At 39.9% G+C, this 21,324-nt stretch overlaps 2 pseudogenes; one reads left to right on the top strand and one right to left on the bottom strand.

The window, feature by feature from the left end:
* Positions 1 to 204: 204 nt before the first annotated feature.
* On the bottom strand, positions 205 to 1,656 carry LOC132527722 (CAAX prenyl protease 1 homolog; annotated as a pseudogene).
* Positions 1,657 to 1,894: 238 nt separating this feature from the next.
* LOC132527723 (ubiquitin-conjugating enzyme E2 Q1-like) lies at positions 1,895 to 15,994 on the top strand (annotated as a pseudogene).
* The last annotated feature ends 5,330 nt before the right edge of the window (positions 15,995 to 21,324 follow it).

Below are 21,324 nucleotides of genomic sequence, written 5' to 3' on the forward strand. Positions count from 1 at the left end.
CATTAAGCCTAAAAATTTCATCCATTTTCTTTAAGAAATGGATTATTAAAATCATTTTTGAAATGAGATATTAAATTTATTTAAATCTTGGATTTTCTGTACTTAATAATTTTTCTTAAAGAAAAAATTAAAAACAGGAAGAGCTAGAATATGCCACCAGGACAAAACTGATCGGAAGTGTCTTCAGTCACAGACTCTGGACAACTAGTCTTGTTTTGAATTTTCCAAAGCTTGAAGTCTCCCTGGTACTAGAGGATGAGAATAATGTGACATTGAAAACAGCCAGTCAAAAACAGGGAATCCCAAGTTACCTTTGTTCAGTTTGGTTAAAGCAGCATGTGTCTTTAGCATCTCCAAGTTTTTTAGCAAATGCATCAACTTGAAAGTCAAATCTGTGGCTTAGGGCTGTTAGGTGAAAAGAAAGACCATCATGATAAGGTGGAAAAATAAACTGGAAGATGATTAAGATGATTAAAAATAAACTGGAAGATGATCCAATAAGTAGTCCAATTAGAGCATAATGGCTGCCATAATAACCAAACACAGCAAAAAGCTCTTTTTCAATCAATTAGTACAGCAAACAAGAAAAAACACAGGAAATAATTCATCTGGCTAATAACGATATTTTTGTGTGTCCCAAATTCCAGTGCCCCAGTTCATGGCTTAGTACAGCAAGCACCTCCTCATTATTACATGTTTGTTTCTTATTCTGTAGTGCCCAAGTTGTAATCCCAACCAGCAGCTTCACTCACCTGCAGAACCAAGTTCTGGGCGTCCCCTGACCAGGGAACTTGACAGAGTGCAGATCCTACGTATTCTAATCCTCAAATGAGGAGTTTTGCGGACCCTAGAGCCTGGCCTTCCCGTATCCAGGCAAGCTGCTGAGTCACGGTCTCTCTCACTATGGAGCATACCCTCTAGATTCATCTGACTAGAAACAATTGTTCTTTTTTTTTTCTAATGTGTTTTGTCCAAAGCTTATAATTATTTCATCAGGAGGGCAGGTCTGATATCAGCTATTCCACCGTTACCAGAAATGAAACTCCATTTTGTTTTTAGATGTGATAATGTTGTTCCAGTTATATCTAAAGAAGAGAAACATTTATTAATTTTGACAAATGTATACTGAAATATTTACAAAGGAAATATATATGTCTGAGATTTGCTTCAAAATATTACAAAAGTGGAGTCTGGATCAAGATGGTAGAGTAGGAGGATTCTGAGCTCACCTCTCTCTGCTCATGGACACACGATAACTACAACTACATACACAACAACTATTTCTGAGAACAACCTGAAGACTAGCAGAATAGAGTTTCTGAAACTAAGGATATAAAGCAAAGTCCGTGTCAAGACAGGGAGGGTGAGCTCGGGCATGGTCTAACCAGAACCCACACCCCTGGTGCAGTGACCCATAAACAGGAGGGGTATCACAACCGTGGAGGTCCCCCCTCCCCAAGAGGCAAGGACTCCAAGCCCCATGTCTGGCTCTTCAGCCCAGGGGACCTGCACCAGGAAGATGAGCCACCATAAGTCTGGCTTGGAAAATCAGTAGGGCTTGCATCTGGGAGACCTGGAAGATTGTGGGAAACTGAGACACCACTCTTGACTCTTGCACAAACTCACTAGCTGATACTCACAGTGCAGAGGCAGCATCTTGAAAAGCACCTGGTTTATATGAGAAGGAAATTCCTTGACTAATTTTAGGTGTGTGCTAGAGAGGCAGGGGTCTGATGGAGCTTTCTCTTGAGATGGAAGTGCTTGCAGGTGCCATTATGATTTTTGTGCATATCTGTCACTCTCCATCAACTTAGCTAATATCCTGTGCCCCACCCCAGAGTTCCCCCAAGGACCCAACCTGCCTAAGTTGCCCATCCAGGCCTGCCCCTTCAACATGGCTCCTGCCCTGTCTCACCCAGTGGGCCGTCTCTACCAGCACTGGCACCCCTCCACAGCAGCTCCCATTCTGTGGGGACAGTCCGGCATGCCAGTGCGCCCCTAAGAATTTCAGCCAAGTCTCACAGCCAGCTGGGCCAAGGGCCAGTCCCACACATCAGCGTGCCTGCAGTAGTCATAGCTGGCCCTCTCAGCCAGCTGGGCCGGGTGCCAGACTTGCCCAACAAGGAATCCACAGCAGTTGAGGCCAAGCCACACAGCTAGCTAAGCCGGGGGCCAGCCCTGCCCACCAGCACAAATGTAGCAATGGCAGCCCAACCATAACAGGAGGGCACGCACAGTACACACAGGAGATACCCCTGGAGCACCTGGCTCTAAAGACCAGAGGGTATTGCGCCACTGGGCCTCACAGAGCAGGTTCTACATGAGCCCACTGTTTCCAGACCGACAGAGGTAGTGGATAACACCTAGTAGTACATAGAAACAAATGCAGAAAGTTAGGCAAAATGAGACAAACCACCTTCCAAAGGAAAAAAACAAAATAAAAGACAATCAAAAAAGAACAAGACAAAACCTCAGAACAAGAACTAAACAAAATGAAGATAAACAATTTAATAGATAAAGACTTCAAAGTAATACTCATAAAGATGCTAACCAAACTCAGGAGTAGAATGTCCATAATCAGACAACTTCACAGATGAGCTCTGCCAGATATTTAAGGGAGAGTTGGTACGTATCCTTCTCAAACTGCTGCAAAAAAGGTGAAGAGGGACGAATGCTTTCAAACTCATTTTACCAGACCAGCATTACTCTGATGCTAAAACCGGATAGAGGGAAGAGATATGGGAACATGTGTATGTGTATAACTGATTGACTTTGTTATAAAGCAGAAACTAACACACCATTGTAAAGCAATTATACTCCAATAAAGATGTTAAAAAATAATAATAAATGAAAAAAAAACAGATAAAGACACTACAAAAAAGAACATTACAGGCCAATATGCCTGATGAACCTAGATACAAAAATCTTCAACAAAATACTAGAAAACTGAATTCAACGATACATTAAATGGATCATACACCATGATCAAGTGGGATTTATTCCAGAAGTGCAAGAATAGTTCCATATCTGCAAATCAAGCAGTACACCACATAACAACATTAAGGATATAAATCATACAGTCGTCTCAATAGATGCAGAAAAAGCATCTGCAAACTTCAACATCCATTTATGATACAAAAAATCTCAACAAAGTGGATATATAGGGAACATCCTTCAACATAATAAAGGCCATATGTGACAAACACACAGCTAACATCATACTCAATAGTGAAAAGCTGAAAGTTTTCCTCTAAGATCAGGAACAAGACAAGGATGTTCACTCTTGCCACTTTTATTCAACATAGTATTGGAAGTCCCAGTCACAGCAATCAGAAAAAAAGAAAAAAAGAAGAGGCATCCGAATTGGAAGAGAAAAAGTAAAACTGTCACTATGTGCAGATGATACGGTACTGTATATAGGAAACCCCCAAAATCCCATAAAACCTATTAGAACTAATAAATGCATTCAGAAAAGTTTTAGGATACAAAATCAATATATAGAAATCTGTTGCCTTTCTATATACTACTAATGAACTATTAGAAAAAGAAATTAAGAAGAGTTCCACTTAAAATTGCATCAAAAAGAATAAAATACCTAGGAATAAATTTAACCAAGGAGGTGACAGACCTGTACTCTGAAAACTATAAGACATGGATGAAAGAAATTGAAGATGACACAAATAAGTGGAAAGTAGCAAATTTTGAAGGAAAGTTAGCAAAACCTGGGCTCAGAAAGTCCAGTAACTACATCAGGATCTAGAGAAGGAGAGGAGCTGATAGACTTTCTCAGATCAAGCTAGAGTACCTGGATTATCAGTCTCACCAAGGCTGCAAGAAATGAGGAGGAACAGTTCCCTAAAGGAAAACAGAGTTGCAGCAACTGGAAGAAAGTGAAACGGATGCAGGTAGGAAAAGCTATTAGGTATCACCATCCAAGACAGCAGGAAATCATTGCTAACACTACATTAAGAATAAAAAAATTATAATAATACTGTTTTGCTTTAAAAAAAATTCCAGCAGTAGTTAAAGCAAAATGTTCACCAGCATACCCATATTAAGGACAGGTAGGAAATGTTCAAACATCAGCCAACAGAAATAGATTTTCTCTTTTGCTGTACCTGCAGTAACTGGTTGAATTACTCAATATGGTAATATAAAGCAGACAATATGGAGACTCAGATGAAGAACACAGAAAGATTCTGCTCACCGCTGGAACCGGTGTCACACCTTTGAATTACAAATGGAGATTATCCTTCCTTAAATTCTTAGAGCCATTTTTCTTGTATAGAATCCAAAATAAAGGCCAAAATTTCCATTTCATTTTCAGCGAGGTAATTTGGCCATGAAAGAAATAAACCCCACAGATGTGTTCATCATAACTCTTTAATTAAATATTCTAGAAATCAACTTGAGCTAGCTTACAGCGATATAATGGGAATTCATTATGAAGATTCAAAGTGTTTTGTATTTTCCAAGGGTGAGGATGTAGCAAGGCCTCAGAGAAGGATGGTAACAAGGAAGAGAAAAGTATCTGGAAAACAGGAATTATTTGATCTCTATTTTTTTTCTCTGAGAAACTACCCGTTCTTCCTTTTGCTTCTGATTGATAAATAAGGGCACCTTTGGAAAAAGAATATGATTGGCCCAGTTTAAGTCATTCATCTTCTTTCCTGGACATAATCACATGTGTCCAGGAGAGTAGTCTTTTATTTCAAAGTTAACTGCAGCATCCTATTCCTATAGGTAAAAGTATTGATGAATAGATCATACAGAGCCTGAAAGGCATTGCAAAAGTTACCTTGTTCAATGGATATAAGCTGTGTAAACTTAAGCTAACTTTTGTCTGTGTGTATGTCTTTTTCATTTCCCTTTTTTTTTAAACAAAAACTGGGTTTGAGTTTAGAAACAATGTAAAGATAAACAAAATGTTAGAAATACGTGATATGGATCACAAATTAATAATAGTGAGATAAGGAATTAAAAATCTTGCTGGGGGAACTACCAAAAGAGAATCCCTGTTAAGAACAGTGTGGCCAGAGTGGCCTTGTAGCCGAGAACAGGAAGGTTGGTCCTTAAGGATGAAGCTCGGAGGCAGTCACAGCCACCTTCAGGGTGGATCTGTAAACACCAGCAGTTACTGAGGTGGGGCTAAATCATCAAGCCTGAGCTAAGAAACCAGACCCCAAGGTCACCAGCCATAGACTATAGTAGCAGAAAGAGCTAGCTGTCCTGGAGTAAAGCTCAACTAACTGTACCTCAGCAGACACCACCAGTGAAAACACGAATACCAGATCCGTCGCCCTGGAGAGTAGACCAGTAGTAGGTAAAACCTCAGACAGCTCTTACTCCATGAAACAGTGAAGACCTGTCACTTACGTCCAGATGCCACCTGGGGGAAGACTGAAGGGGAAAGGTGAGGCAGCCCTGATAGAGCCTTGACTTCTAACCTGACTAAATATTTAACATAGAGGGTCTACTTAAAACTGAAATGTGCTGTTAAAACTGGAAGATGCTGAAATATTGCTGATAAACAACATATGTCTCCTCACTGCCTAGAAGGATAAGAGTCTGTGACAATGTCTAGGTCAGTTGCATAAAATAATTAAGCTATAATTTTCATGCACATCTGACTATATGTACACTTTGACAATCCAGTTACGTTGGAAAAAGCCTAATAACTTGGATCTAAATGGTAATGGTAATCCCCTAGTAATGGTAATGGATTATCAGCTCATCATAACTTTCCAAATCTAATATTTTGACTAGCCATTTGCTAAAAAATGCCATTAGGATATATGATTAGTCATAAATATGCCAGTTAATTCAATGAGATTTCTGTCCTTTGTTGTTCAACAGAGTCCTTCCTGTTGAAGGACTCCCAAAGAAAAAGTGTTTAATAACTTAGTGCTTTCTATTTATATTCAGAGAACTTTGTATTCTCTATAAACATTTTTACAAGTGCATAAAACATATTTTGTTCCAGTGCTTCATGATCTAAATTGTGATTCCTTAAAAGCATGGTGAAGCATATATTTTTTTAGAAAACACAACCCCAGTGATACCCCAAAAGGTGTGCATTTAACTTTTAAGGAACTTACCACATTTGTTCTCTTTAACTGTCATTTGATTTAGCTACTATAGACATCTGCTACAAAGCTCTTTCGACTTTCTATTAAGGCAAATTACTGGAAACCTGGGTTACTGTGGCAATGAGGGATAGCCCTTATTTTTCCGTATCAGTCATCTCAGCAGTGTTAGTCTGGTGGTAAGTGCTAACCAGTAGGGGAGTGAAGACCAGCATACCTTTACAAAGCTTTAGATTGTGAATCCTGGGATGGAACCTCTCAGATGGAAAGGCCTGTTTCCATGGCAACAGGAGCAGTTCCTACTGTTTCAGTTTGTCACTCATCATAGCAATGTTTGCCTTGGGAGACTGCGCTAAGCATTTCTAGCCGCATTTTGTTGTGGATTCAAGAGATTGGATGGCAATGCTGCTATGGTTACCAGGGTTTTTGTCTTAGGGGAAATCCTAGAATAAAGTAATCTCTCTGGTTCCAACAGAAATTTTAAATAACTAGCTGTGGAATAGAAAGAAAAGAAGTTGTGATAAGTAATTCCCTTCTGGGACGATGATAACAAAGTCTGACAAGTCTGACTTCCTTTTTTTTCTTTTTTGGTGCTTGTGGTGATGGGGTGGTTGGAAATGAGAAAATGAGAATTGGGAAAGGTTAAGGAAAATTAGAACAAGAAGGAGAACATAAAATGATTGTTTACCATTTCTTTAAAAAATAAGAATAGAAAAGAGAAGGGCTCAAAGAAAAATGTATAGTAAATATTCATATATTCAAGGAATTTCTTTTATCATTCTCTATATAACTTAAATGATTTTCTCCCCACACTTATAAAATAATTCATTTTCCTAGTCAGATGATGACCTCTTCCCCAGCACTGATCATTTAGGGTGTTGAAGGAATAGTATAGAAAAAGGAGAACCTTCAAGCTGACAACATTTTTAAAGATTTTATTTGTTCCTTATTCCCACTCTTCATGGGTCCCAAGATTGATGCAAAGAAAGAAATAGCCATTGAGAATTACAGAAAAGGCTACAACCAATATTGTTATCTTTTCTCAAATTATATGGTTACTATTACATCCCTGGAGTATCAGAACACTGCAAACCTGACAATGATTAGCACAAATTTATTTTATAGAAAATTATTAAAAGCACAGGAAACTGTAGTACAAACATTTACAGATGAACACTATTTTTATTATTTTATTTTGATTTCATGATCTCATCTTAGTATTTCTCTTATATAAGATTCTATGATGTGATAAGTATTGAATCAAACGCATTACCTGCATTGTTTCACTTAAATTTCACTAAAAACTTTTGAGGAAATTATTATTATTCCTATATTCAGAGGGATTACAGCTAGCTGGCAGAATTACTTGAAATTAGACACCGAGTTCTACTACTACATCTATCCTAGGATAGAACATCCTCATTTTTTAATCACCTCAAATCAAATCATACTGTGTGTACTCCCTTATTATTTCCTGAGCATGAGTGATCTGTGAATTATCAAGAAGTTGTCAACAGTGAGATGTTATTGTATATGTCTGTAAAGAGTGATAACTTCCTGCTTCATTTGTGGACTTTGACAAATCTTTTACATTGATAGAGTTATAATGCATTCTTTTGATCTCAGCAAATATTTAATGAGCAACTAATTAGTCTGTGATGAACTCTTTAATAGGTTATGAATATATATGATATGCACTGTTTTTTTTTTTTTGTGGTACGCGGGCCTCTCACTGCTGTGGCCTCTCCCATTGAGGAGCACAGGCTCCGGACGCGCAGGCTCAGCGGCCGTGGCTCATGGGCCCAGCCACTCCGCAGCATGTGGGATCCTCCCGGACCGGGGCACGAACCCGTGTCCCCTGCATCAGCAGGCGGACTCTCAACCACTGCGCCACCAGGGAAGCCCCGATATGCATTGTTTTATCAGAACATTCTTTTGGAAAATACAGCATAAGATACTTGAACTATATTTAATATTTTGGGCCTAGAAATGGAGTGGATGTAGCCACAGTTGATAGGGCACAAAATACCTAGGAGACATCTGAGAAGAAACCGTGTTCTGCCCATATGGCAGCGACTGACTGTTCACCCATTGAAACGAGAATTTGGCTCTAACTCCCTAGGCACCTGTTCAATGGTGTATGTTCTCCATAAGTTATATCTCCTAATTCCAATTCTGAGAATAAGTAGAAGGGGGTCTGTAAGAAAATCCAGCTTCCCCCTTTTTGTCTTTTCCTGGATTTTGGTCACATTGCAATAAGAATTATTTTTTTAATACTATTTTCTCTCATAAACTTTATTCCCAGCATAAATAACTTCATGAAGAGCTTTTAGAAGAACTTAGCGTGAAATATAAGGGCATTTTGCCAGAAGTAGTCAAGGAATGTACAGTACAGGAGACATGGTAATTGCAGGTGTTGAGAAACAATTTCATCTTGCATGTATATGTACACATATGTGTATCCATAATTGTGTATGTGTGTGTAAATATATACATAGCTAATACCAAGATTTCAGAATTTTTTTTTTAAGGTTTCAGAATTTAATAAGAAGGGTAATGAGAGCCTATAGTAGTGCCTTTGCATAAGTAGTATTCTGTAGATATTTTTGGAATGCATGAATGATGAACGGCAAGAGAAAATGATGAATATCACTGGACTGCCTTAGTTAAAATGGAAGTTTATTATAAATCTCAACTCAGAGTTTAGAATTTTCATAATCATTTTTCTTTATTGTATTTCTCCTTTGCTTAATATTCTAGTTGCTTTTACATTTTATGATTAAAAGGTAATTATTTTGTTATAAACAAGTAGTACCAAGATCTATTTTATGCCTTGCATATGTGCATTCTTGAGTTTAGCAAATTGTTTACTCTTTGTCTTCTATCTGGTGCCACCTCCTTGGAACATTCAGTGTTTTTCTTTCATTCAACAAATATTTATGAAGACCTTCTCTGTGCACTATGCTGGGTTTTGATGGAGGGGAGATGAATGGGTGGAGGGGAGATGAATTAGTCATACATACATCTGTGAAAGCTCACCTAGAGTATTGTGATTAAAGGTCAGTGCATTTTAAATTATCTTAATTGATGAATATATTAAGATCAATCAAAAGTAAATGCCTACCTTAAAAAAAATTAGCCTAACTTGTAACTTCTAACAATAAATTTGTCATCTGACCATGCACATTTACTGAGCATCAGTTATCTAAGTGAAGCTTTACTGCAGAGAACAGACGTGAATCATAGAATGTCGTCCAGAATATGAACTGTCCCATGAACTGCCCAGTGCCCCACAGTCTTGAATTCTGACATTCCATCAGTTTGGAAGAACCTTCCTCCCCTGGTCCTCTGTGTCGAGACCCAACTCAAAAATCACTTTCCACTTATGCCTTCCCTGACAGTTTTGTCTCCAAGAATAGGGTTAGTACCCTTTCTGTGCAGTCCCGTAGCAATCCAACCATAACTCTATTATGGAACAGACTACGTTGATATTTTCATTAAAGTTTTATTTCTAGATAATTTAAAATATACTCAAAGAAATCATGTAGAAAAAGCTCTAATCCAATCTTGGGTGGGGATTTAAAGAAATCTGCTGAGAGCAGAAGCTAATTAAGGTAGAGTATAAAGAATGAACTTTCTCCATCCAGGAAAAAAAAAAAAAGATAAAGAAAAAATCTTTTGAGAGGAAAAAGTCATATGTGCCGAGCTCAGGGATAAGAGGGAGCACCAGGCAAACTGAGAAAATGTAAATAGCTTGGGAGGATAACAGCTTTGAGGAATTTAAGGAGAAGAAGATGCAAAGTTGAGCAGAAATTAAATAATAAAGAGCCTTGTATGCCTCTGAGATTTGGCCTTCACACAGAGGATAAAGGCTTGAGAGAGAAAATGATGGTCTCATTTTGATTCACATCTGCTTCCTCTTCCCAACTGGCACTATCTTAATTTAAACAATTAATATGTGAGCAAGAAAAGAAAACCCAGTGAAGGAGATAGAGGAGGAGTTATCAATGACAAGAGACGAATCCTTTGTAGCCAGAAAACTAGAGGATATAAAGTGAAATAGAAGCCAATGCAGAGCTTAGAGTAGGGATCATCAAACTACACCTGTGAGACAAGTCCAGCCCACAGCCTACAAATAAAGTATTATTGGAGCACAGCCAAGTCGACTCATTAATACACTGTCTATGGCCACTTTTACATATGATGGCCAAGCTGAGTAATTGAGACAGACATTATCTCATAAAGTCAAAAATATTTACTATCTGGCTCTTCACAGAAAATGTTTGCCAGTCCTTTTTTTAAAGCAAAAGAGCAGTTGATTAAAAATAGGACTACCAGGAGTCCTTTGGGTTTATCAGCAAGTAGGTTTTGGGAGACTCTGTGAGAGGAGTTTTCAGTAAAACGGTTGATGCTAAATATAAAGAATAGGATAAAAGAAAGTGGAGAGAATAAATGCAGTAACCTTCCCACCACCAACTCATTCCTGCCCCAGTCTCAGCAATAACATGTATTATCTCCATTCACTGAGGAGGAAACAGTTTCAGAGATTTTGAGTAACTTAGCCAAAGTTGCACAGCAAGTACTTAGGGGTTGGAACTGGAATCCAGTTCTGTTTAATCAAAACCCATGTTCTTTCTGCTAGATTGGATTTTCCCTAGAATTTAAGTTCGAGAGCCCAGAATTCAAGCCTCATGAAATTGTTTTAGATTCCAAAAATCGTGAACTTAGAAGGCAAAATATTCGTGCAGAGAAATGAGATATGAAACCTCATCTGTTATCCCTGTCAACATGCACACTGAAGGAGTGAGACTGTTTAATAACTATGTTCAATTAACCCCAAATCATTCTCTCTGCAAATGTAAACAAATCTTACTCCCCAGACCCTCCTAATGTACTGAAACCACCTACTCAGAGTAAGTTTTCATAGACATAATGGAATTCACTTACAACATCTATTCTAAAATATTGTGCACAACAAAGAAAATGAATAAATGAAACCTTTTAAATTAATAGCCATTAAGGGAACAATAATAACAACAAATAACAATGGAGAGAGACATTTCTAATGAAAGGAAAGAGAAAACTGGTAGACCAGAACCTTCCTATCCTATAAAGGTCTACATGAAAAACCTGAATAAAAGAATGTAAACAATTTTTTCTAACATGTAATTCACTGTTGTCCAAATTCAGAGATTTATGTTAAATGAGACATATTAGCCTCATTCTTCCTCATTCCTTTATCAATTTTCAGGCCAACAATTTTAAGTATGATAGATAGGAGGGAGAGGTTGCTATAATATATGTCACCATTAATTAGAAATTACTTTAAAGCGGTAGCACTCAGTGGGGGCAATTTTGCCCCTCCGGGGACATTTGGAAATGTCTGGAGGCATTCTGGATTGACACAACCTGGGGTAGGGCAGAGTACTACAGACATCTTGTGGGTAGAGGCCAGGGTGCTGGTAAACATCCCACAAAGCACGGGACAGCCTCCCGCAACAAATTATCTGCTGGCCCAAAATTTCAGTTATGCCCAGGTTGACATATGCCACTTTAAAGGAGCACCACTGTAGCACAATGGCATTCCAGCCAATGGCATAGTCTCCAGCATTTCAGACATACTAATTATGCATAGGCAAATGGTATCTGCAAAGTCATGAAATATAACCCTTAAACTCTCACAGTTGGAAAGGACAGCCTAAAAGAAAGAATTATGTAGGGATGATTGAAAGATTAAAAATATTGTATTATATAAAAAATAATAATATATCAATATTACCATGTATGATTTTTAAGAAAAAGTTGTCCTCTTCTTCAAAGATGGTATTACGTATATATCAAACTGTATACATAAACCCTTTGGACAGCAGCCTATAGCTGCATAAAAACAGTACATTAAAGACCCGTATGAGGCATGTTGCCAATTCATCCACAAAGAGAGAGATAAATGTGTGACTGAAAAAGTACTTGTCGAACACAAGCTGCAGCTGTGTCTAACTAATACCTAATTACTCAACTAGAACATATTATCCATCAGGCAGAAAAAAGGTGGGTAATTTGCTATCATCTACTGAGATGATTTACCAAATTACTGCATAAAAATACACTTAGCTCATATTAAAGTTATGACACTAACCAAACACAAGCATATTCAGAATTAATGGTGATTTGACCTAACTTTCCTTTGTGGGGATTTAGAAAATATACTCCACAGGAATAAACCAAAGATAGTATGAAGATCTTAATTGGAAACCTGAAATTGACATCAGAATTCTTCCGGAACTAGTATAAAAGATTTCAATAGGGCTTCCCTGGTGGCTCAGTGGTTGGGAGTCTGCCTGCCGATGCAGGGGACGCGGGTTCGTGCCCCGGTCCGGGAGGATCCCGCATGCCGCGGAGCGGCTGGGCCCGTGGGCCATGGCCGCTGGGCCTGCGCGTCTGGGGCCTGTGCTCTGCAGCAGGAGAGGCCGCGGTGGTGGGAGGCCCGCGTACCGAAAAAAAAAAAAAAAAAATTTCAATAAAGTTTGGTACTCAAAAACTATAATATGGGAAAATGTCAATAATAATTTAAAAATAAATTACATTTGTTACTGTTTTGGTTACTTATCTGTTATAAAACAAATTTATATACAGATATTCGTGTATAATTTAATCTGAACAGAAATGTAATGGTGATGAACACTATCTTCTTGGATCTTAATAATAAACTCTATGGAGACGTGAATTGGAGAAAATTCTTCTGACAGCTGACTTTGTCATCAAGTGAGCACTAGAAACGTCCTCTGGTAAATAGCTTCATTGCTCTTAATTCTTCACTTCTGTCCTGTATTCGAATTACTCCATACCATTTGTCACAGGACTTTGCATTACCTCGCACTAATGAATATGTTTCCTCATTCAACTGATGTTGAGTTTAGCCGCATGACTTGTTTGTCCAATAGCATGTGGATTAAAGTGATGGGCCCTAGACACAAGCTGAAGCCTTTAAAGGCATTTCATAACTCTGCTCACTTTTTTGTTTTCATGCCATTTGCCATTAGAGAAACATGCCTCACGTGACTATTAACTAATTAGAGAAATGCAGAGCTGACCCACGACTTGAAAGCAAAGAAGATATTTGTCGTTGTAAGCCAGTGAGATTTTTGAACTTGTTTGTTAACAGCAGAAATGACTATTTCCCTTAATAAAGGCTTTTCCAGAAACGTTTATACTATGGATGTTTCATGTTTACCGCCCCAGCATTTGTCTCCCTGATTTTTAATCAAAGATCCACCTTCATTCCATATCTTTAGGAAGGAGTTTCTGGGGTAAACCAAGTCTTGGCATTTTTCTAGTCACTGTAATTTGATTCAGTTATGGACGTAAGATTTTAGTTCGGCCAATCACAATAAATTTCAGGACTTCTGGAAAAGCTACCAGAAAAGAATTTCACTGTTTCCTTATAGTTTCTTACTAGAAGAATGGGAAGTTTAAGCTGCTTTCTGACATCTTCCTGACATAAGGAGAAATCTAGTGCTACCTAGACTTAAGCCAACCAAGTTGAAAATAGAGTCAAGAAACAGAAAGAAATCCTGAGGAGGTGGCCCAGTCTCTGAACCCAACTATACCTGAAAATTAATCTAGCTCTGGATATTTATATGTGTTGACAATTTCCATTTATTCCTTAATCTAATTTTAATTGAGTTAATGGTCTCTGACCACAGAGAGCTTCGTAAAGGATACAGTATCTATGGTGTCAATTTAAAGGATAGGAAATAGAGAAAATATTTTTTTTGTCTTTTTAAAAATTAATTTGTTTATTGAGGTAACACTGATTTATAACATTATATGAGTTTCATGTGCACAGCATTATACTTCTACTTCTGTATACCCTACAATGTGCTCACAAGACAAGAAATAACAAGTGTTGGTGAGGATGAGGTTGGTGGGAATGTAAATTGGTGCAGCCACTATGAAAGTCAGTATGGAGGTTCCCCCCAAAAAATTTAGAATAGAACTACCATATGATCCCGTTATCCCACTTCTGGGCATTTATCCAGAGAAAATATTTTTCTTAAACACAATTTTCCTTTATTTGAACTGAAACACTCAGTTATTCTGTAATGTGTATAAAAAGAAGATTTTATCGCAGGAACAGAATAATTATAAAAGCGTATGCAAAATACATGTCTAAATCTTCTATTCATATAATTTTCTTGTAAAAGTGAGTATCGTTTTGACATAATTATAGTTTATCCAAATCCCAATGTAAAATTAACATTTCAAAGATATAATAGAATTATAATATTTTTCCTGCAGGCCAAAATATTTTATCAGTTCAACCTAAATTTATAATCTTCCAAACTTCACAGAAAGTATAAGAGACTATCTAAGGGAGGCGGGGCTGCCGAGGAGGAACAGGAGGGGCGCCTGGCTTCCGGCGGCTGGGGGGGGCCTGCGAGCAGGGGGGGGGGGCCTGCGAGCGGGGGGGGGGGGGCCTGCGAGCGGGGGGGGGGCCCTGTCCCGGAGGTGGCAGTGGCGCCATCTTGTCGAAGGGGGGATCAGGAAGTGTGGACGGCGGGGGCGACAGTGGAGCCTGGAGCGGAGGCCGGAGGCTCCTGCCCGCCGGCCCTGGGGCAGCAGCAGCAGCTGGGGCCGGAGCAGCAGCTGGGGGGGCCGGGGGGAGGGGGACAGTCCCGGGATGGGGGCGGGGCCCGGAGCCGGGGCCCTGCCTGAGTGGGGAGCTGAAGCTGCTCCAGTTCCTTCTCCCCCGCGGCCACGAGCGCTTCCGCATTGCCAGCGCCTTCCTGGACCAGCTGAGATGCGAGTTCCCGCTGGCTGAGGCCAGAGGGGCCGGGACGAGGGCTGCACCCGGACTGCATCTCTCCCCACAGGGGTCGGTGCTTGGGGATTCCGTCTGCATCCACTGCAACATCACGGAGTCATACCCAGCTGTGCCCCCCATCTGGTCAGCGGAGTCCGATGACGCTAACTTGGCTGCTCTCTTGGAGAGGCTGGTGGACATAAAGAAAGGGAATACTCTGCTGTTGCAGCATCTGAAGAGGATCATCTCCGACCTGTGTAAACTCTGTAACCTCCCTCAGCATCCAGATGTGGAGATGCTGGATCAGCCCTTGCCAGAAGAGCAGTGTACACAGGAAGATGTATCTTCGGAAGGTGAAGATGAAGAGATGCCTGAGGACACAGAAGACCTAGATCACTATGAAATAAATGAGAGAAGAAGCGCCAGCTGAGGGCAAGAAATCTGAAGATGACGGCATTGGAAAAGAAAACTTGGCCATACCAGAGAAAATTAAAAAGACCCAGAGGCAAGATTACTTAAATGGTGCGGTGTCTGGCTCGGCGCAGGCTACTGACCAGGTGATGAAGAAGCTCAGGGATATATACTGATCACTGAGTTTCAAAGGCAGAAACTATACAGTCGAACTCGTGAATGACAGCCTGTATGATTGGAATGTCAAACTCCTCAAAGTTGACCAGGACAGTGCTTTGCACAACCATCTCCAGATCCTCAGAGAAAGGAGCCGACTTCATCCTACTTAACTCTTCTTTTACAGATAACTTTCCCTTTGACGTGCCGTTTGTCAGGGTTGTGTCTCCAGTCCTCTCCGAGAGTATGTTCTGGGCGGAGGTGCCATCTGCATGGAACTTCTCACCAAGCAGGGCTGGAGCAGTGCCTACTCAGTAGAGTCAGCGATCATGCAGATTAGTGCCACACGGGTGAAGGGAAAAGCACGAGCGCAGTTTGGAGCCAACAAATCTCAATATAGCCCGACAAGAGCACAGCAGGACTACAAGTCCTCGGTGCAGATCCATGAAAAAAACGGCTGGTACACACCCCCGAAGGAAGATGGGTAACCCGGGAGTGCCGTCCCCTTCCTCCTTCCCTAGGCATCACTGGACCAATTGCCTTTTTTTTTTTTTTTTTTTTGCCCTACGCGAGCCTCTCACTGTTGTGGCCTCTCTCTCGTTGCGGAGCACAGGCTCCGGACGCGCAGGCTCAGCGGCCATGGCTCACGGGCCCAGCCGCTCCGCAGCATGTGGGACCCTCCCGGACCAGGGCACGAACCCCCATCCCCTGCATCGGCAGGCGGACTCTCAACCACTGTGCCACCAGGGAAGCCCCAGGGAAGCCTCTGGACCAGTTACCTTTGAATGCTGTATTTGTATCTCCCTCTGCCTCTGTGGTTCCCTCCCTCACTTTTCCTGGACATGATAGCTCTGCCTATTGCAGGACAATGGTGGCTATTCTAAACGCTAAGAAAAAAAAAAAAAAAACAGACACAGAACTGTTTCAAGTACTCAAGACTGACTTACAGACCAACCAGCCACCTGGCTGGAATCTTTGCTAGCAGGCATTCTTATAAAAGAAACTTTCGAGCCTCATTATACGGCTGGAAACTCAGCTGTGCTCCAGACGAGAGCCTCCTTACCTATGCTATGGATTTTAAATTTATTTTCCCTCATTTCATGTACACTGCTTTTTTTGGTTACAGTGTATGATGGATGTTTATGAAAAAAAATGTATCTTTGGGAACACAATTACAGTTTGTTAACTTGAAAAAAAAAGACTATCTAAAACTACTAAATTTAAAATGAACAAATTTAATACCAGGTTTATAAACACGACACAAAAACACCTCAGATGAAGGAGAGAATAAATTATATCTGTCCTAGAGTCAAGTCTACATAAACCTATTTTTCTAGATAATATAGGTGAAGTGTTTTTTCTGTAATTGAGTAAAGAAAACTTAATCAGCTTGCCTCGACACAGTAAAAAGTTTTCTTTGGCGACCGCCAGTAAAGTGGCCAAGTACCTGATAATTATATTATCAGATGTTAATATTTCACTTCTGGTTGCTTAGCAGCCACCTATATTTTAGAAAATAATATTCTATTTCTCTGACTATATGATGCATATCATTTTATATTATTTGGAAAATACTGAAAGGTATTAAGGAAATAAAAGCCTGCCATGTTCCAAACACAAGATAGTTATTACTGTTAACAGTGTATTGTATTTCTCTCCAGAATTTATTTTCTATAATTGTATATATAATCGTCTGCATCTTGTTTTTTTAATATACATTTATTATACTTGATATTTTCCTATGACAATCATTTGCTAAAAAAAAAAAACCTTTCAATAAACATACATCTCACTTTAAGTAAGAGCCTAATTCTTGCAGAGGTCTACATGAATTGCATCCTCTCATTATCTATCTGACCCAACTACCTCCCACTCCTTTACTCTGGTCGCAACAAATCCACTGCAGTTCCTCCAACGTGCCATGATGGACCCAAGTTAATGCCTTTGTAGTAGCTGTCCCCTTGGCCTGCAGTCCCTCCTCTCCTGACGTGCATGGTTCATTCCACCTCCTCCTCCAAATAGCAAAGTTCTGTGGGATGTACCGTGACCTATCAGGTGACTGTGGTCATGGTCTCTGGAGTCAGAATTCACATACTAGCTGTGTGACCTTGGGAAAACTGCTGAACCTCTCTGTCCTTTGGGGAATAACAATAACTATTCTCAGGGCCCAAACTCCACTCTGGTTTTTTTTTTAAGTCTTTATTGAATTTGTTACAGTATGGCATCTATTTATTTTATGTTTTGGTTTTTTGGCCATGAGGCATGTGTGATCTTAGCTTCCCAACCAGGGATCGAACCCGCACCCCCTGCATTGGAAGGTGAAGTCTTAACCACTGGACCACCAGGGAAGTCCCCAGCTCTTTTTTTAATGCTGTTTTTTCCACAGTCCATTTGTATTTCATAGCATACTCTATTACTTACTGGTTATTACTGTTATTATTATAATTTACTGATATATTATGTTTATTGTGGACTGTCTCATCTCTCACTAGATTGTAAATTCTACAGAGGTAGGTTTTCACCCTGAAGTGTTCCTCAAACAAAATTGCACTAAAAAATACACCCATATACACAAAAAATTAATACTAATATAGAACCTAGAATGCCATCACTGTCCTAAGCTTTTAAAATATATTAATCATTTGCTCCTGCCACAACCCATGGAATAGGGATTATTATTATGATCTCCATTTTATAGATAAGAAAGTTGGGGCATTCAAATACATAAGCAACCTTCCCAACTGGTAATGCTAGTAAGTGGTGAAAGAATTTGAACCCAGGCAGTCTGGCTCCAGACAGAATATTCTTGATCACTATGCTATGCTTCTACTGAATATGTATCGATTGAATGAACTGAACCAACCAAAGAAGGAAGCGCTGTCATATCAACAGGATCACGTTTCTTTGGTAGTCCCTACCTCCTTCTGAAAAAAAGTGAATTCTAATTCTTCTAAGATTATCTTTTTCTCACCAGAGGAATGCAGGCAAGAAGGTAGAATAGTGAGGTTTTCATTTCTCATCTCACCTTCAACATGAGACGGGCCACCTTCCTGTTGGCTGAGTGTCCAAATATGTTGGATTTTCCTTTATTATTTTCGTCACCTTCACTCAGTTTCCAGCTCCACACTAATGATTTGCATCTGTAAAGCAAATAACCTTTGCTAGCCAGTGTGTTTTCCCTTTAACTTGGGCATGTTACCTTTTTATTTAAAATAAATAGAGCACAACTTGCTAGTATACTATTAATAGCAGCAGTTTTCGAACAACTACATCCTAACTGTGTTCGATTCACTGGAATACTGTGTTCTTTTGCCACTCTATACATACTGCCCTTTAATATAATTTCTTTTATTGGGATACGAGTTGCTTGCTGGATGCATTATGAAACTCCACAGGGCTGTGTTACGAAAGCATAGTTTCTAGCTGTGCCCAGCTCTGCTCTAGCTTTGCTTAAGTATGTCATATGAGGGAGGGAGGAGGGCTTCTCCTTTAGTTCTTGAAAGGGAGTGACAGAAACTACTGTTCACTGCCCCTCTCACCAAAAGAAAACAAAAATACACTTAAACTTAGCTGTCCTCTAGGACTACCTAGAACACTGTTTCTCAAAATAGAACCCACAGACAACTGCATCACAGGCAGCTTGAGTGCTTGTTAAAAAAGGAGGACCACTACCCCTCATCCTGACCTTTTAGTGAACTGAAATTTGAGGAGGTAGGACAAAAGGGTTTGCATTTTTAACAAGTACCCCCAAGTAATTTGTGTGTGTATAATATATACATTAAACGTTATTCAACAAATAAATGTTCAGCCTCTACTAGATGCCATTTCCTATACTGATTTCTGGGAATATAATAATAAACAGAAAGAGATATAATCCCTGTCCGCATAAAATTTCAGCCTAGTGAGGAGCCAGATATTTGTCAACAACCACCACACAAACAAGCACAGACTCTCAACAGGGATCCGGGCTATGAAGGAGAGAAATTCAGAAATATGGACAGTTGGGCAGGAATTTCAAGGAAGGCATCTCTGAACTGAAACCCAAAGCTGAGTATAAATGAACTCAGGAAGAGGGGAAAAGGGGGTTGTGTTCCAGCCAAGAGGAAATGATGTCATAAATCACACGGTGGGTAAAGGAGCTTGCAGAGAGAAGGACTAATGCACAAAGCCCAGGGCGTGATAGCAACAGGGAAGGGGAAGCAGATTGTGAGAAGAAGCCATTGAGGTGACAGCTGAGTCTTGTAGACTAGCTCCTCCTTTATTCTACAAATACAAAGGGAACCTCTTGGAGGCTTTAATGGGGGAGAGGACACTGGCAGTGTTATAGTTGACATTCGTCTTATCCTAGAGCTGCACTGTCCAATCAGGTAGCCACTAGCCACATGTCTATTTATGTTTAAAGGTAATAAAATTAGAAGTTCAATTTCTCAGTCACACTCTTTACATTTTAAGTGCTTAAAAGCCACATGTGGCTGGTAGCTACCTATCTGACAGCACAGATACAGAATATTCATTGTCCCAGAGAGTTCTATTGGCACAGCTGCTCAAAGTGTAGTCTGCAGACCCCAGCATGGCAGACATCCCCTGAGAGCTAGTTAGAAATGCACAATGTCAAGTCCCACACTGCATTTGAAGGTGATTCTTAGGTGACCTGTGTGCATATTAAAGTTTGAGAACCATAATTCTAAAAGGTAACTGACCTTTTAATGGAATCCTATTAATTATTTGCTACTTTTCTTTTTAATAAATTTATTTATTTTATTTACTTTTGGCTGCATTGGGTCTTCATTGCTGCACGCGGGCTTTCTGTAGCTACAGCAAGCCGGGGCTACTCTTCGTTGTGGTGTGTGGGCGTCTCATTGCAGTGGCTTCTCGTGTTGCAGAGCATGGGCTCTAGGTGTGTGGATTTCAGTAGTTGTGAAATGCAGGCTCAGTAGTTGTGGCTGTCGGGCTCTAGAGCACAGGCTCAGTAATTGTGGCGCACGGGCTTAGTTGCGCTCAGGCTTAGTTGCTCCGCAGCACGTGAGATCTTCCCGGACCAGGGCTCGAATCCGTATCCCCTGCATTGGCAGGCAGATTCTTAACCACTGCGCCACCAGGAAGCCCCTCCTTTGCTACTTTGAATGGGGTGAAAAGCACAGAGAAAATTCCATTATAGAGAATGACTGAAGAGATGAGGATATTGCCTGGTACCAATTTGGGCCTCAATTTTATGAGATCTCCTCAAGTCCCCTTAGGAACTCAGTGAAATATACACACCACTTGGTTCCAATCAAATGGTTTACATCTGGGGGGGGAAAAGATTGTCTTACAGTTCTTTCCAAACATGATTTCCAGGTATTGCCCTGCTGTCTTCCCTTCCCATCCTTTCCCCTGTACTATCCCTCTCTAATGTCTGGCTGTTGTGAGTAGGATTGCTACGTATCATACCAACAGAATACAGGCTGTGACTGCAAAAAGCTTAATTATCTTTTTTAGCGTTCCCGGTGAAATGTTACTTGTTAGATCATTAAAAGAAACTAATGAACTCACTGGCTTCCTGAAATTGTAGTTCTGTTTTTCAAAAGTATGGTTACCTATTTATTTTTAACTGTACTGTTATCACACAAATAGATCAACTTGTGGTTGGTACCCATTTCAGATGCGTGCTCCACTCCACTTTTATTACACAGTCTATTACATGACAAAATACCTGAGGAAGCTCACCAAAATCCCAGACTTCTAAACAAAGCATTATAACATATGGGAGGATAGAAAAAACTTCCAAATAGCTAACCTAGGCTCAGGTTTAATATTTGAGCTAAAGAAAGACGAGGATAACAAAATGATAATAATCTTATAATGAACACTTACTAACCATTAAGGACT

Source organism: Lagenorhynchus albirostris, chromosome 10, assembly GCF_949774975.1.
Source record: "Lagenorhynchus albirostris chromosome 10, mLagAlb1.1, whole genome shotgun sequence".
Classification (NCBI taxonomy): domain Eukaryota; kingdom Metazoa; phylum Chordata; class Mammalia; order Artiodactyla; family Delphinidae; genus Lagenorhynchus; species Lagenorhynchus albirostris.